Source organism: Gigantopelta aegis, unplaced genomic scaffold (assembly GCF_016097555.1).
Source record: "Gigantopelta aegis isolate Gae_Host unplaced genomic scaffold, Gae_host_genome ctg5023_pilon_pilon:::debris, whole genome shotgun sequence".
Lineage (NCBI taxonomy): Eukaryota > Metazoa > Mollusca > Gastropoda > Neomphalida > Peltospiridae > Gigantopelta > Gigantopelta aegis.
Window position 1 is genome coordinate 11834 of NW_024534174.1, and position 18169 is coordinate 30002.

An 18169-nucleotide genomic window follows, 5' to 3' on the forward strand; every position below is an offset into this window, starting at 1 on the left:
ACAATAAACTATACGTGCCACGGACGAACGGACAGGCAGACAGACAGAGGGACGGAGATGAAACCTATAGTCTCCTCCGTTTGGACCGGTAGGGCACTAATAATATAATCATTCAGGTATCAGTAGACATCTTTATTTCTACTAACAACTTTTTAAACTATACGTGCCACGGACGAACGGACAGCTAAAGCGTAAAAGAAATTCGGAGATGAAATTCTATAGTCTCCTCCGTTTGGACCGGTAGGGCACTAATAATATAATCATTCAGGTATCAGTAGACATCTTTATATACTAAAATTTTATCTCAATATTTTCAGGCATTGTAAAAAAAGAGACAACAGTACGGTAAGTTATATATAAAATTTTATCTCAATATTTTCAGGCATTGTAAAAAGAGACAAAAGTCCGGTAATTTTGGAATGTCACTGTAGTCTCTGAAAACAAACATTTTGAAAGTACTGCTAAAACAATACATGTCCCCTACCGGGCCCAACAATTTTTCATATCTCCTAAATTCAAGGGCCATCACTCTGAAAAGTGGGTAAATCACCACGAAACTTCAACTTGATCTGTAAAGTTATATACAAATGATAAAGCTTGATTCATATCTCCAGGCATTGCAAAAATGCGGAGAACAAATTTTGTCATCTCCTAAGTCCAAGGATCATATCTCCGTTAAAAATGGGTAAATCGCCATGAAAGTCAAACTTGATCTGTAAACCTATATGGCAGCTCAATATCTAAAGGTCTTCTGAAAAACATGTCCCGAAAACATATGTTCACATCTCCTAAGTTCAAGGACCATAACTCCGTAAATCGCCATGAATGTCAAACTTGATCTGTAACAGTACATGATGGAACTATACACAAAATTTCAGCTCAATATATCAAAGCCTTCTGCAAAAATATGGAAAAAACAAACAAAAAAACAACAAACAAAAACGTAAAACATATCTGGGATGGACAGATGGATGGACGGATGGACGGATGGAAATGAAACTTATAGTCCCCTCCGGTTGGACTAATAGAAAGGTAATTTTGGAATGTCAGTGTAGTCTCTGAAAATAACCAAACATGCATCTTTAATACGTACATTTTGCTGCAGATCGTTTAAAGCGGCTGTGAAAGCGTCATTGGTGGACGGTAACCCGTCGTACTTAGTGGTGATATTCTTTAACACCTCCGTGTCCAGCTTTCCTTCCCACTGGAAGATAACTTTATGTTTCAGGAACATCAACCAAACGAGTTGAGTGATGTAAATTAAGATCTATTATGGATAATAAATAGGATATTAAATTCGCTACCATTTCGTATCATGTTTATGTCCCTCAAGAAATAATTTTTTTTGTCTAAAGCTTGTGACAACTAACAATTATTTCACTCGGGACATAAGCATCATACGAAATGGAAGCTTGTTTAATATCCTATAAATATCAACTATAGGTCAATTACGTATGATGTTTTCCCAAGAAATTTGGCAAGGTACAGTAGACTAACATTTTTGGGGCATTTTTATTATTTTCGGGGCAATTTGTTTCCACTAATTGGTCTATTTGATATCCACAAGTGTTTTATTTTTAACCTCAGGAATGCCTTCAGTCAAAAATGGGGAAGTCTCATTAATTTATCATGTCGCTACCAAAAATGACATAGTTCGGTGTGCACGTGAAATCATTATGACACATATGTGTCACACTGGTTATATTTCCCTGAATATCTTGAAAGCTGTGGATAATAATTCATTTTATTTCCTAACATATATTTTCTTTGTACATACCGAGGGGCAAAATCCAGTTTGTGATAATGTAAATATTAGGAAAATCACAAACAAATGAATATACAGACATTGATATTTTAATCAATAAAATGCATTTAGATGTGAAAAAGTTTTATATAGCCCGAAATGTGTTAAATAGAGAATAATACACGAGTGGCCGTTAGATACCATTGATCTCACAAATTGTTTTAAAATGTATATAAGGAGCGAAAGCGAGTTTGATACGTTTTTAAACAACAAGTTGTGAGATAAATGGTATCTAACGGACCCAAATGTATTATTCTATTTCTGACATATCCTCAAAACCAGGTTTTAAGCAAATTTTAACATCTTTTTCGACTACAAGTTATTTACAGCTTTTGCATTTGTAGCTGACTTACGCGTCACAGACACATGATTGACAGGTTAACTATATATGTCACAGTGTAATCAATTTCCACCGTATGCATGGCACTGGTGAGCTGGTCATCACCTAGGAGCAGCCAGTCATATGTCTTGAAATTGTTAACACACGTACATGTACGTGTGAAAACAACCCATTTGTTATCAATAATAACGCATGATGTTCTCGCCAATGGGTGTGTAAGAAAATGTGTGTAAACAACCTATGTGCTATCAATAATGACAACAGGTGTGTAAGAAAATGTGTGTAAACAAACCATGTGCTATCAATAATAACACATGATGTTCTCGCCAACGGGAGTGTAAGAAAATGTGTGTAAACAACCCATGTGCTATCAATAATAACGCATGATGTTCTCGCCAACGGGAGTGTAAGAAAATGTGTGTAAACAACCCATGTGCTATCAATAATAACGCACGATGTTCTCGCCAACGGGTGTGTAAGAAAATGTGTGTAAACAAACCATGTGTTATCAATAATAACGCACGATGTTCTCGCCAACGGGAGTGTAAGAAAATGTGTGTAAACAACCCATGTGCTATCAATAATAACGCACGATGTTCTCGCCAACGGGAGTGTAAGAAAATGTGTGTAAACAACCCATGTGCTATCACTAATAACGCACGATGTTCTCGCCAACGGGTGTGTAAGAAAATGTGTGTAAACAACCTATGTGTTATCAATAATAACAACAGGTGTGTAAGAAAATGTTTGTAAACAACCCATGTGCTATCAATAATAACAACAGGTGTGTAAGAAAATGTTTGTAAACAACCCATGTGCTATCAATAATAACAACAGGTGTGTAAGAAAATGTGTGTAAACAAACCATGTGCTATCAATAATAACACATGATGTTCTCGCCAACGGGAGTGTAAGAAAATGTGTGTAAACAACCCATGTGCTATCAATAATAACGCACGATGTTCTCGCCAACGGGAGTGTAAGAAAATGTGTGTAAACAACCCATGTGCTATCAATAATAACGCACGATGTTCTCGCCAACGGGAGTGTAAGAAAATGTGTGTAAACAACCCATGTGCTATCAATAATAATGCACGATGTTCTCGCCAACGGGTGTGTAAGAAAATGTGTGTAAACAAACCATGTGTTATCAATAATAACGCACGATGTTCTCGCCAACAGGAGTGTAAGAAAATGTGTGTAAACAACCCATGTGCTATCAATAATAACGCACGATGTTCTCGCCAACGGGAGTGTAAGAAAATGTGTGTAAACAACCCATGTGCTATCACTAATAACGCACGATGTTCTCGCCAACGGGTGTGTAAGAAAATGTGTGTAAACAACCCATGTGTTATCAATAATAACAACAGGTGTGTAAGAAAATGTTTGTAAACAACCCATGTGCTATCAATAATAACAACAGGTGTGTAAGAAAATGTGTGTAAACAACCCATGTGCTATCAATAATAACGCATGATGTTCTCGCCAACGGGAGTGTAAGAAAATGTGTGTAAACAACCCATGTGTTATCAATAATAACCCATGATGTTCTCGGCAGCGATTCTGTAAGAAAATGGAATCAAAGAGAGGGCAGTCTCTTTAAAATAATATCACTTCCTACAACCATCCCGAGAAAGGTATATTTCCGAAGTGGGGTGTGTGGAGCGGTGGGGGTTCAATGCGAACGCGAACAAATTGATTGTACTGACACCTAATTGTCCATTTCTGCAAAATGATCCCATGCTTGAAGATGAAGCAGACTGAAACGTGCACATGAACTATTGGAAATTTCCAAATCCATTGTTCATGTTTTGGCATCTATAGGCGTACGTGCTGCCATATATTGTGTGTGTGTGGGGGGGGGGGGGGGGGGGGGGGGCAGACTTTTTTAAATCTTCTTTTGTTTTACACAATTTGTGTGATTACAAACACAAATAAATAAAGTTTGTTTTGTTAACAACACCACTAAAGCACACTGATTTATTAATCATCGGTTATTGGATGTCAAACATATGGTGATTTTTACAGTCACAGAGATGAAACCCACTACATTTTTTCATTAGTAGCATGGGATCTTTTATATGCACCATCCCACAGACAGGATAGCACATACCACAGACTTTGATATACCAGTCGTGGTGCACTGGCTAGAGTGAGAAATAGCCCCATAGGCCCACCGATGGGGATCGATCCTAGACCGACCGCGCATCAAGCGAGCATTTTCCCACTGAATTGTTCAGTGAATGAGTGATTTTATAACAAATTGTTGTCTGAATTTAGACAAGTTGAGAGGATAACAAAAGTAAAGGAAGGAAATGTTTTATTTTACGACGCACTCAACACATTTTATTTACGGTTATATGGCGTCTGACATACTATATTATGGTTAAAGACCACACAGATATTGAGAGAGGAAACCTGCTGTCGCCACTTCATGGACTACTCCTTTTGATTAACAGCAAAGTATTTTTTATATACACCATCCTAGACAGGACAGCCTTTGATATATACCAGTCGTGGTGCACTGGCTAGAGCGAGAAATAGCCCCATAGGTCCACCGTTGGGGATCGATCCTAGACCGACCGCGCATCAAGCGAGCATTTTCCCACTGGGCTACGTCCTGCCCTTACAAACACCCTCAATTTGCCATGGTAACACTGGTCAAAACAGTCCAAGGGAAGGAACTGGTTTATTTAACGACGCACTCAACACATTTTATTTATGGTTATATGGCTACGTCCTGCCCTTACAAACACCCTCAATTTGCCATGGTAACACTGGTCAAAACAGTCCAAGGGAAGGAACTGGTTTATTTAACAACGCACTCAACACATTTTATTTATGGTTATATGGCTACGTCCTGCCCTTACAAACACCCTCAATTTGCCATGGTAACACTGGTCAAAACAGTCCAAGGGAAGGAACTGGTTTATTTAACAACGCACTCAACACATTTTATTTATGGTTATATGGCTACGTCCTGCCCTTACAAACACCCTCAATTTGCCATGGTAACACTGGTCAAAACAGTCCAAGGGAAGGAACTGGTTTATTTAACAACGCACTCAACACATTTTATTTATGGTTATATGGCTACGTCCTGCCCTTACAAACACCCTCAATTTGCCATGGTAACACTGGTCAAAACAGTCCAAGGGAAGGAACTGGTTTATTTAACAATGCACTCAACACATTTTATTTATGGTTATATGGCTACGTCCTGCCCTTACAAACACCCTCAATTTGCCATGGTAACACTGGTCAAAACAGTCCAAGGGAAGGAACTGGTTTATTTAACAACGCACTCAACACATTTTATTTATGGTTATATGGCTACGTCCTGCCCTTACAAACACCCTCAATTTGCCATGGTAACACTGGTCAAAACAGTCCAAGGGAAGGAACTGGTTTATTTAACGACGCACTCAACACATTTTATTTATGGTTATATGGCTACGTCCTGCCCTTACAAACACCCTCAATTTGCCATGGTAACACTGGTCAAAACAGTCCAAGGGAAGGAACTGGTTTATTTAACGACGCACTCAGCACATTTTATTTACGGTTATATAGCGTTGGACATATGGTTATGAGTCGTACAGATATTGAGGGAGGAAACGGCTGTCGCCACTTCATGGGCTACTCTTTTTGGTTAGCAGCAAGGGATCTTTTATATGCACCATTCCATAAACAAGATAGCACATACCACGGCTTTTGATGTACAAGTAATGGTGCACTGGCTGGAGCAAGAAATAGCCCAATGGGCCCACTGATGGGGATCGATCTCAAAACTGACCACACATCATGCGAGCACTTTACCACTGGGCTACGTCTTGCCCCAGTCCAAGGGAGATAATCTATCATTGAAAATGTTAGATACAAGAAAACATTAAGAAATGAGGTAGTGCTAGTATTTATGAGCTTCTATTTGGGTCAGACTGGTATATCAAAGGCCGTGGTATGTGTAATCCTGTCTGTGGGATGATGCATATAAAGGATCCCTTGCTGCCAATCGAAAAAAGAGTAGCCCATGACGTGGCGACAGCAAGTTTCCTCTCTCAATATCTGTGTGGTCGTTAACCATATGTCCGATGTCGTATAACTGTAAATAAAATGTGTTGAGTGTCGTTATAAATAAAACATTCCTTCCTTTTCCTTCCTATCTGGGTTTCATCAACAGATCGGAGGCCGACACATACAGGGTCCTCCACATGGGCAAACTGGAGCAAAGACAGAAAGAAATGTTTTATTTAACGAGGTACTTAACACATTTTATTTACGGTTATATGGCGTCAGACATGGTTAAGGACCACACAGATTTTGAGCGGAAACCCGCTGTCGCCACTACATGGGCTACTCTTTCCGATTAGCAGCAAGGGATCTTTTATTTGCGCTTCCCACAGGCAGGATAGCACAAACCATGGCCTTTGTTGAACCAGTTATGGATCACTGATCGGTGCAAGTGGTTTACACCTACCTATTGAGCCTTGCGGAGCACTCACTTAGGGTTTGGAGTCGGTATCTGGATTAAAAATCCCATGCCTCGACTGGGATTCGAACCCATTACCTACCAGCCTGTAGACTGATGGCCTAACCACTATGCCACCGAGGTGGGTAAACTGGAGCAAATGATGAACAATACGTACAACGACCACCGCACTTTGTCTCCTGAATGCCATGGTCAACTGATGTGGGACTTCCCAGCGGAAGAAAGAAAGGGGGTATGTGCACTCTGCAGTGTTTGTGTTTTAACATTTGTACATACCACTTTAGTACGTGTTGTACACTGAGGTGGACAATTCCAACCAAAAGTCCCGAAGCCGTAAGGCAGGTCAGCCAAATGTATCCGTGCAGATCAGTCTCACTATAATGCCCATTGGGGTTCAAAACTTCCGGCTCCTGTGTCTCTGCATGAACATACTAGCACCGTCTGTTGCGGGGTGTCAAAAAACTGCAAACAAAGTATGTGACACTATTAGAAACAGTAACAAAACCGACATGCAGGCTAGGAGAAAGAATTTTAAAACAGTAAACACTATCAGGGGTTTTCAACCAAATGCAGTAAATTTACACTGTGATGGCATGTAAAACAATCCATTATATTCAGGTGGCCTACACAGTAACAGAACACAACACATCACAGAAACAAGTGTTGAATATTGCTACAAAAAATAAATTATGCTCCAACATCACAGCATTAGTCAATCACATACATGTGTGAATAATCCAACATGATCTCTCAATATCCCAATGACTCCCAATTGGAGATGTAAAACACTTGGGCTAAGGACTGTTCAACTGACTTAAAAAATGACGGTCTCGACGTACATTACATGACAACAGACCCGGATGCTAAAGGTTTTAAAGGTGCTGTAGAGTTATACCAGCAAAATGTTACAACATTCAGTTTTCAAACCAGCCAGTGCACCAAGACTGGTATATCAAAGGCCGTGGTATGTGCTATCCTGTCTGTGGAATGGTGCATATAAAAGATCCCTTGCTACTAATGGGAAAATGTAACGGGTTTCCTCTCTAAGACTACCTGTCAAAAATAGCCAAATGTTTGACATCCAATAGCCAATGATTACTAAATCAATGTGCTCTAGTGGTACCTTTAAAACAAACAAAACTTTTACACATTGGTGCCCGCACACCATTTGCACATAAAAATAGTTGTTCTTTTCAAAACATTTTATTTCATTATTTTAGGTTATGTCGAACTGAAACGATTGATAAAAAACACTTTAGTGGACGCTTGGGCAGATTTTTTTAATGTAGATACCTAAATGATTTATACAAATCTCTATTTCAAAAGTTTTCGGGGAGCATGATTCTGAACCAACACCCTCACCCCCACCCAGGGCCGGATTTAGGCCAAGTGGGGGGGGGGGGCACTTCAGGTTCGGGGGGCCCCTCAACATGGGCGGGGTATCCGGGGTGTTTCTATTTTCTGATGTCCCCTCCACACACACACACACTTTGTTAATTCTTTTTAATAATAAAACTAATTTTATAATTATTACATTCTTTTTATAAAGGAAGTCCTTAGATTGGAGGGGAGGGGGGGGGGGGTGCTTTGGAAAGGGTGCCCGGGGCAATTGGCCCCTTATAAATCCAACCCCTGCCCCCACCCCACCCAGTCTCGCTCTATTTGGGAGCTCGGCTCAGCTCCTTTGCCAATTGCCCATTTTAGAATTTTGTGGACCCCCCTCCCCCCCCACCCGTCCATTACAAAATGCTGGATCCGCCCGTATATCTTATGATATCGGATAGACAAAGACAAATAAACAGGGGAAAGAAAAAACTCGCTAGTATACCACATAATAGCTTCTTGTATACCAGCGTAGTTAGAACAAGTAGATCTAATTAAAAATCACAACCGCAAAATCTGTGACAAGGAATGGAAATGTTTTATTATTCTTTGTACATGGAACACGACAATCTAAGCAAGTAGTGGCATCCAGAAGCATGATATAATTTAGAACAGGTGATGAAAAATTTAATATCACTGTTTTTATTATCAGTAACAGAGAATGGAAAATTTTATTGTTAATGATTATAATATTAAAATAATACCTACCAGTACATATTATCGGCATATTTCATAATTTATATATATATTTATATATATATTTATATATATATATATATACATATACATATATATCTATACATATATATCTATACATACATGTATATATACATGTATATATACATGTATATATACATGTATATATACATGTATATATATATATATGTATATATATATATATATATATATATATATATATATATATATATATATATATATAAAATTAAATTTCTATTGCATTCATTACAATATAATGTCATCCCATTGGTCCAGAGAGGGGAGAGAGAGAGAGCGAGAGGTAGAGGTGTGTGACCAAGACAGCGTGCTTGAACCTTAATTGGATATAAGGACGAAGTAAGTTTGGCTAATGATTGGCTCATGTTTACCGATTAACGCCGACTCGACAGTAGTCTGAAAATGTGCACCAAAACACCCCATCCGATGTGACAGTCTAATCAGGGCAAAACTTGAGACTAGAAGCGACTGTCGAGTCGGACTTTAATCTGCAGGTGTGTGCCAAGCATTAAGCAAATAAGCCATTCTCTTATAGGAAGTGAGATTTGCTTCCTGTGAAAACTGTCATATAAGATGCTACATGTGGTACAGACGGACAGAGGGACAAACAACAGACAGAGACACAGAGATGCCGGAGACGAAACCTGTACTCCCATTCGGTTGGACGGGTGGTGGACTAAAACGTTTCAGTGAAAATGGGAGATAACTTTACCACAGAAAACTGGTTATTTAAAACATGACTTCTCTGCCTTTAATTATTAACCTCTATTCAGAACGCGTTTCAGCTCAGAATGGCAGACGTAAAAAGTAACAGAATACAACTCATCCGCTGCAATTCTCAACGTTGCCGTGGAGACTGTTGGGCAGTTTAATTCTCCGCAGCACTTTTTATGCTGTGAACTATATTTTAAAAAAAACATTCCCCACGGTATGTTCTTTGCCGTTGACATTTTCTTAATTGCAGGGGTTAAGTAAACTTGTGTATTTTACTTTGAAATTACTAACCTTATTTACATAGGAGTTGTCAACAGAGGGCGCTGTAACACATCTGAACGTCTCCGTCTCGTTGGCCGGTTTACAGCACGCTTCCAGTATGATGGCGGCACTTCCGTTTGACAAAGTTCTATTCCACTGGTTTCCCGTCATCTCAAAATTTGTCACGTTTCTCCAACCACAACATTTTTGCTGTAACAAAGAACATCGATTTTAAAATAATATTTCAGTTATTAGTTGACGTTTTTAATTCTACTAACCGCTTTTTAAATGAGGATTCTGAGAGTATTGATAAAGCGTAACAAATTTTCATTTTCCTAAATTCAAGGGTCATAACTCTGTGAAAAACGGGTAAATTGCCCTGAACGTCAAACTTGATTTGTAACTGTATGTGATAAAGCTATATATAAAATTTCATCTCAATATTTTCACGCATTGTAAAAAAAGACAAAAGTCTGGAAAACTTCTTTTATTCCCATATATTTTCACAATAAAAAGGTAATTTTGGAATGTCAGTGTAGTCTCTGGAATAACCAAACATGCATCTTTAATACGTACATTTTGCTGCAGATCGTTTAAAGTGGCTGTGAAAGTGTCATTGGTGGACGGTAACCCGTCATACTTCGTGTTGATATTCTTTAACACCTCCGTCTCCAGCCTTCCTTCCCACTGGAAGATAATGGGTTAACATGATTCACAATCAACCATAGGGTTAAAAAAATATCTTTGTTTCATTCAAGATAATATAAGTATTGTATGTTATTTCTTTCACGTTCATCTGGATATGAACAAAAAACCTCATCCGCAGACTTCTGTGAGAACGGCTTCGGCGATTCACAGTTTGCTGATGATTTTATTTTTTGTTTATACCCCGATGAACGTAAAAGAAATAACAGACAATCCTTAAGTGATACATCCAAGTAGGCACACTACAACTTTATACTTCAGGAACGACAACCAAACGAGTTGAGTGATGTAAATTAAGATCGATTATGGATAATAAATAGGATATTAAATGACATAGTTCGGTGTGCACGTGAAATCATTATGACACATATGTGTCACACTGGTTATATTTCCCTGAATATCTTGAACGATGTGGATAATAGTTATTTTATTTTATTTCATTTTATTTCCTAACATATATTTTCTTTGTACATACTGAGGGGTAACATCCAGTTTGTGATAATGTAAATATTAGGAAAATCAGAAACAAATGAATATACAGACATTGATATTTTAATCAATAAAATGCATTTAATATGTATGTTTAGATGTGAAAAAGTTTTATATACGGTAGCCCGTAATGTGTTAAATAGAGAATAATACACGAGTGGCCATTAGATACCAATTATCTCACAACGAGTTGTTTTAAAATGTATCTAAGGTAGCAAAAGCGAGTTTTATACGTTTTTAAACAAACAGTTCTGAGATAAATGGTATCTAACAGACCCGAATGTATTATATATTTCTTACATATCCTCAAAATCAGGATTTAAGCAAATTTTAACATCTTTTGTGACTACAAGCTATTTATAGCCGTTGCACTTGTAGCTGACTTACACATCACAGACACATGATTAACAGGTTAACTACATACGTCACAGTGTAATCGATTTCCACCATGTTGTTTTTCATTGGATGCATGGCACTGGTGACCTGGTCATCACCTAGGAGCAGCCAGTCATGTCTTGAAATTGTTAACACACGTACAAGTGTAAACAACCCCATGTGTTATCAACAATAACGCATGATGTTCTCGCCAATGGGTGTGTAAGAATATAAGACTCCATCAAAAGTGCACCCGAGGTGCTGGGATGAGGGTGAACTTTTTCTATCCCACATGACCGCATATGATGGAGTCTTTTTCTCTCATTCATTCGGTAAATAAACCATTATTTTACACGGACAGACAAAGATGGCTGAACAAGTAACTTTTTTTATTTGACCATTGTGTCATAAATAAACTACACTATCGTATTTGCCGTGTTTGTTTCATGTGTTAAATAAAATTTAACACTGCAAATTAACAAGATAGCCTGTAAAATGCAGGTTTTACTAACAAAATATTAATTTAAAACTGTGTCGAATGACCTCACGTCACATCCTCACATTAATATGACGTCATATATTACCACCGCCGTCATGTTAAATGCAAGAGTGTGATATCCCATGTAAGATAGAAATTTCTTACATGGCTTTCTTTCATGGGATACAGTAGCTCTGTTCCACATACCTGAGGATGAGAGGAAATGGCATCAAAGTGAGGGCAGTCTCTTTAAAATAATATCACTTCCTACAACCATCCCGAGATACTGCGGAAAAAAATCTCGAAAGCTACATGTGGTACAGACGGATGGAGGGACAGACAGACAGACATGCCGGAGACGAAACCCGTACTCCCATTCGGTTGGACCGGTGGTGGACTAAAACAGAATACAATACATCCCCTGCAACAGACAACTGGTTATTTAAAACATGACATCTCTCCCTTTAATTATTAACCTCTTTTCAGAACACGTTTGAGCTCAGAATGGCACACGTAAAACAGAATACAATACATCCCCTGCAATTGTCAACTGGCTGGAGCGAGAAATAGCCCAATGGGTCCATTGACGGGGAACGATGTCAAACCGACCACGCATCAAGCAAGCGCTTTACCACTGGGCTACGTGTTGCCCCAGTCCAAGGGAGATAATCTAACAATGAAAATGCTAGATACAGGAAAACATTAAGAAATGAGGTAGTGCTAGTATTTATGAGCTTCTATTTTGGGTCAGCCAGTGCACCACGACTGGTGGTATGTGTAATCCTGTTTGTGGGATGATGCATATAAAAGATCCCTTTCTGCCAATCGAAAAGAGTAGCCCATGACGTGGCGACAGCAAGTTTCCTCTCTCAATATCTGTGTGGTCCGTAACCATATGTCCGATGTCGTATAACCGTAAATAAAATGTGTTGAGTGCGTCGTTAAATAAAACATTCCTTCCTTTTCCTTCCTATTTGGGTTTTATCAACAGATTGGAGGCCGACACATACAGGGTCCTCCACAAGGGCAAACTGGAGCAAAGAAAGAAAGAAATGTTTTATTTAACGACATACTCAACACATTTTATTTACGGTTATATGGCATCAGACTTATGGTTAAGGACCACACAGATTTTGAGTGGAAACCCGCTGTCCCCACTACATGGGCTACGCTTTCCGATTAGCAGCAAGGGATCTTTTATTTATGCTTCCCACAGGCAGGATAGCACAAACCATGGCCTTTGTTGAACCAGTTATGGATCACTGATCAGTGCAAGTGGTTTACACATACCTATTGAGCCTTGCGGAGCACTCACTCAGGGTTTGAAGTCGGTATCTGGATTAAAAATCCCATGCCTCGACTGGGATCCGAACCCATTACCTACCAGCCTGTAGACCGATGGCCTAACCACGATGCCACCGAGGTGGGTAAACTGGAGCAAATGATGAACAATACGTACAACGACCACCGCACTTTGTCTCCTGAATGCCATGGTCAACTGATGTGGGACTTCCCAGCAGAAGAAAGAAAGGGGGTATGTACACTCAGCAGCGTTTGTGCTGTAACATTTGAACATACCACTCTAGTATGTACAACTTGTACACAGAGGTGGACAATTCCAACCAAAGGTCCCGAGGCCGTAAGGCAGCTCAGCCAAATGTATGTGTGCAGATCGGTCTCACTATAATGCCCATTGGGGTTCAAAACTTCCGGCTCCTGTGTCTCTGCATGAACATACCAGCACCGGCTGTTGCGGGGTGTCAAAAAACTGCAAACAAAGTATGTACCACTATTACAAACAGTAAGAAAACCGACAAGCAGGCTAGGAGAAAGAATTTTAAAACAGTACACTATCAGGGGTTGTCAACCAAATGCAGTAAATTTACACTGTGATGGCATGTACAACAATCCATTATATTCTGGGATGGAAAGACTCCTTTCAGGTGGTCTACACAGTAACAGAACACAACACATCACAGAAACAAGTGTTGAATATTCCTACAAAAAAATAAATTATGCTCCATACATCACAGCATTAGTCAATCACATACATGTGTGAATAATCGAACACGCTCTCTCAATATCCCAATGACAACGTCCATTGCAGATGTAAAACACTTGGGCTAAGGACTGTTCAACTGACTTAAAAAATGACAGTATCGACGTACATTACATGATGACAGACCCGGATGCTAAAGGTTTTAAAGGGACATTCCTGAGTTTCTTGCACTTTTAAAAAAAAGTGCAAAATGTGGATTTAAAAAAGGGGGCGTTCCACACAATAAATCCAGGAAGTGTGCGAAAGTGAATACAGGTGTGTACGAAATGAGACGGACGGCTAGACTGACCAAGTCCATGACCAAAAAAAAATCTTGGACACTGAGGCTCATGGTGTCCAAGTTGGACAATTGCCGACGACAGCGCCATATCGAATATTGCGATCTGTGGCAGACCCACCAACTGAAACCGAGCAGTGTTTGAACAGCACAATAGGTTCAAGGTAAATGATGCTAATGTACTTAATCTGAATACCCTACATATTCTAATTGACTTCTTACAATAGTTCTTACATGCATGTATCAGGGCAGAGATAGGTTGGAAAGGGAAAAAAAAAAGCAAAAAGCAATTAAATTATACCTTTTATATGAAAGTTACACATTACATACCTTGTAGCATGCAAATCACATTTTTTGTTGGATAAATACACTATTTATGTGATTACAACCACAATCACAGAGTCAAGATTTGGAAAATATGGCTTGCAAACAATGGCAGTTTGGCATGGTAGCACTGGTGAAAACAGTCCAACAGTCCAAGGGAGATAATCTATCAATGAAAATGCTAGATACCAGAAAACATTAAGAAATGAGGTAGTGCTAGTATTTATGGGCTTCTATTTGGGTTTTATCAACAGATCAGAGGCAGACACAAACAGGGTCCTCCACATGGACAAACTGGAGCAAATGATGAATAGTACATACAACGACCACCTCACTTTGTCTCCAGAATGCCATGGTCAACTGATGTGGGACTTCCCGGCGGAAGAAAGAAGGGGTGTGTGCTTTCGGCCACGTTTGTGCTGTGACATTTGTACATACCACTCTGCTTTTAGGTGCCAGGCAGAGTAGGAACAGGCTTATAGAATACACACAGAAAACATTCCGAAATTCATGCATGCACTGTCTCACACATCCAATGCCATTGCAGCCTGTTATCAAGGCAATCACAACAAATGTATAAGACATTCTAGATTCGCACTTCAAAATTGCCACTAACAACGACACTGAATTAAGGAAGTGCATAGACTATCGTCTCGGACCCAAAATGTTACAAATGACTAAATTTAATACAAACACACAAAAATCTGAGGCTGTCAATAAAAGCATTAGAAAACCATTACCAAGACACACAACTTTCAGCAGAAAGTTCTCAGGGAGGGCACACAGTGCAGTGTACAGCATCAATAATGGGCCTGTAGAGTCATCGGGTAGTAAGATCATTTCAGCTTTGCACAAAGTGGAACACAACAGAACTCTGCAACTAAATAAACAAAAAACCCAATGACATATAAACTTAGAAGATGTCGGTAAAGAAAGGTTCTGTATGCACTGTATGAAAAACACCAAGAAGATGAAAAATATTTTTTAAAACTGTATCTTAAAAAATCATGCTTCGACCATGAAAGTTGAATATAATTATGCAAAATCTAAAAAATATCCCCACAGGTTATAATAACAGACACAATTAAGAAAACAATGACAGACTAACAATACCTCAGGCCAGACAGTGTGGTGTATGTCCCTATCAACCAAAATATGAACCATAGATATGAATACTACAACACCTCATCCAAAGTAGTGACAGAGTTAAATGGCACCTTCCAGGGGCTCATTTTCGAGACAGCAGGACGTTGTTACAAGCCCCGTCAAATCCGCACAAAATGGTAGTGCTTAGTTTTAAAGGCACCCCATGTATGTTTCAAGCACAAGTGTACTTGGCACACTGGTACTGCATCAAATAAAAGTGCATGCATTTATTACCTACATGTACATAAAACTATACTTGATGCAAAGCAACCACTGTCACATTTATCACACAATGGCAGGACTCACGACTTTAACTCCTCCATTAAAAGTTCAAGTCACTTCGAACTTTGACCCAGCCGAGACGCTATTTGGTGGAGTACTACCTTAATAATTAAGATTTACCATGGAACAAGGGAGACAACTGCATACCTGCTGAAGCCAGCAGCTATCCGTCAGACGACAACGCCACTGTCAGTACCGACCCATGGTGACCCTGTAATAACCTCACTGGCTTATTTTCCTTTATCTCATTACTATTAACATCTACAATGGAACAAGGGAGACAATTGTGTACCTGCTGAAGCCAGCAGCTGTCCGTGATGCGAGAATGCCACTATTAGTACCAACCCACTAACGCAACTTAAATTTGAGTGTTAAAATGTGTAATTAATTTATTTAATAGAAACCATGTAAGAGATGTTAACTTCACTTGTATTTTTGGTTACATGTACATATTAATGAGTGTGACGGACGTGACATCATGTGGATGCAAGGAATTGTTTTGCAAGTTCAACATATAAACTCTACTCTCCTATATCTTCTATTTTATATCTTAATAATTATTTTGTTAGGTCACTATGCTGTTTTACAATGACATGCAGAGAAAATAACTAGACAGTTGATATAATTTAATAATCAATTATTAATCATTAAAGGCATATTGTTACAGACCACTGACCTATTTAATGGTCTACCAAAGGTTTTTTGTTTTTTAAAACAATATTTATTCATTTAAAATAAATGAAATGGATTGGCAAACAGGCTGTAGGCTCTCCATGATATAATTTGACATAATACATTAATTGAAATAAATGATGAACATGAACAGAGTATTACCAGAACAAAAATAATTTGATTATTTCCTAAATGTACATTATTCAACCATCTTCATAACCACCATACTCCATTTATTAATGATATTTTGTAAAAATAATTGAATTATGGCAATGGTCCATAATTCAAAAACTAAAATTGCCGAGAGGGTTGACATGGATTTCACTCCATCATTGTTCAGTTAAGGTGATGCAATAGCTAGAATTGGTTTCCAACAATTAATGTAATTTTTATTTATTATCCATTTTTTGAGAAATAAGGTCCTTAAATCCGTGACAGTATGCCTTTAAAGGTACCGTGACGGATTCAGAGTTACATAAAATGATAGACATCTTGAAACAAAACATAATGATGACATCTGATTAAACGTTATAATGTACAACAAATCATAACTATATATTATACCAGTAGACTATTTCCTACAGTGTAAAGGAAAAGTGTGGCTGATTTTTATTATTCAGACCTAATTTTCTGAAAAAGTAATACTATTTAGTAAAATTAAAATGAGTAGAAATCACATTTTTCCTGTAGTCAATCCATGCACATTGAAATGAAAAATTCTAAGCTCATCAAAGCACCCACTTTTGCAATGAATAATGTGACTAAAAACAATACATATCTTTAATCAATCAAAATCTTGGCACGTCCATCACAAAAATGTATTTTTAAATTTCATCAATTTCACGTGAAATTCTTCAAAATTAAATTCACAATCTTTTGAAACAGATAAAGAAGTAGGAAAATACATGAGGTTTTGTTTTTAACTTTATAACTTTTAGAGAAAACTAAACTTTTATTAAAAACGTGACGGACGTGACATTTCAAATTTGTTATAAAAATCTAATCATAATTCATGACTTAACATGCTATGCACAAGTTACAAGGGTAGGAAGGTTTATATGTTGTGGTAAAGATTTTCCATATGTTTAATCAATCAGTCTTAACAAATTTATATTCTCATGCCACAAAAATGTCACATCCATCACAAAAAGTATTTTCAAATTTAATCAATTTTACATGAAATTCTTCAAAATTAAATTCACAATCTTTTAAAACAGATAAAGAAGTAGAAAAATACATGAGGTTTTGTTTTTAACTCTAACTTTTAGAAAAAATAAAGTTTTATTATAACAAATGTGACGTACTTGACATTTCAAATTAGTTATAAAAATCAATTAACTAATTATTTAATTCTTGACCAAAATTTAATGCACAAGTTACAAGGGTATGAAGGTTTCTATGCCTATAATAAATATTTTCTTCATTGTGGATTTTTAATAAAGATATTGAAAAAAAACACCTAAATGTCACGTCCGTCACAATTTTTTTGATGTTTTGGCAAAGATATCCTTAGTCTCCCTTGTACATGTCTAAATTTTACATATTCAAGACGCTTATGACGTTTACTTTCATATGATGTAAAGTTTCCATGTAAATGTAATGCTTTTTAATTTTTATAGTCGCAGAGCAAATA

General features: G+C 37.9%; 1 long non-coding RNA gene across 2 annotated transcripts; it reads right to left on the reverse strand.

Moving 5' to 3' along the window:
• Window positions 1–1093: 1093 nt before the first annotated feature.
• Window positions 1094–16258, reverse strand: LOC121366216. 2 transcript variants are annotated; one of them, XR_005957136.1, is made up of 7 exons: window positions 16012–16258; window positions 15177–15316; window positions 13355–13544; window positions 10306–10416; window positions 9760–9939; window positions 6913–7098; window positions 1094–1204 (listed from the first exon to the last, which is right to left on the reverse strand). It is a non-coding gene; the product is annotated as an uncharacterized LOC121366216 (long non-coding RNA). The 2 variants fall into 2 exon arrangements; XR_005957137.1 differs by lacking the exon at window positions 13355–13544 and having other exon boundaries at window positions 16012–16257.
• Window positions 16259–18169: the final 1911 nt, after the last annotated feature.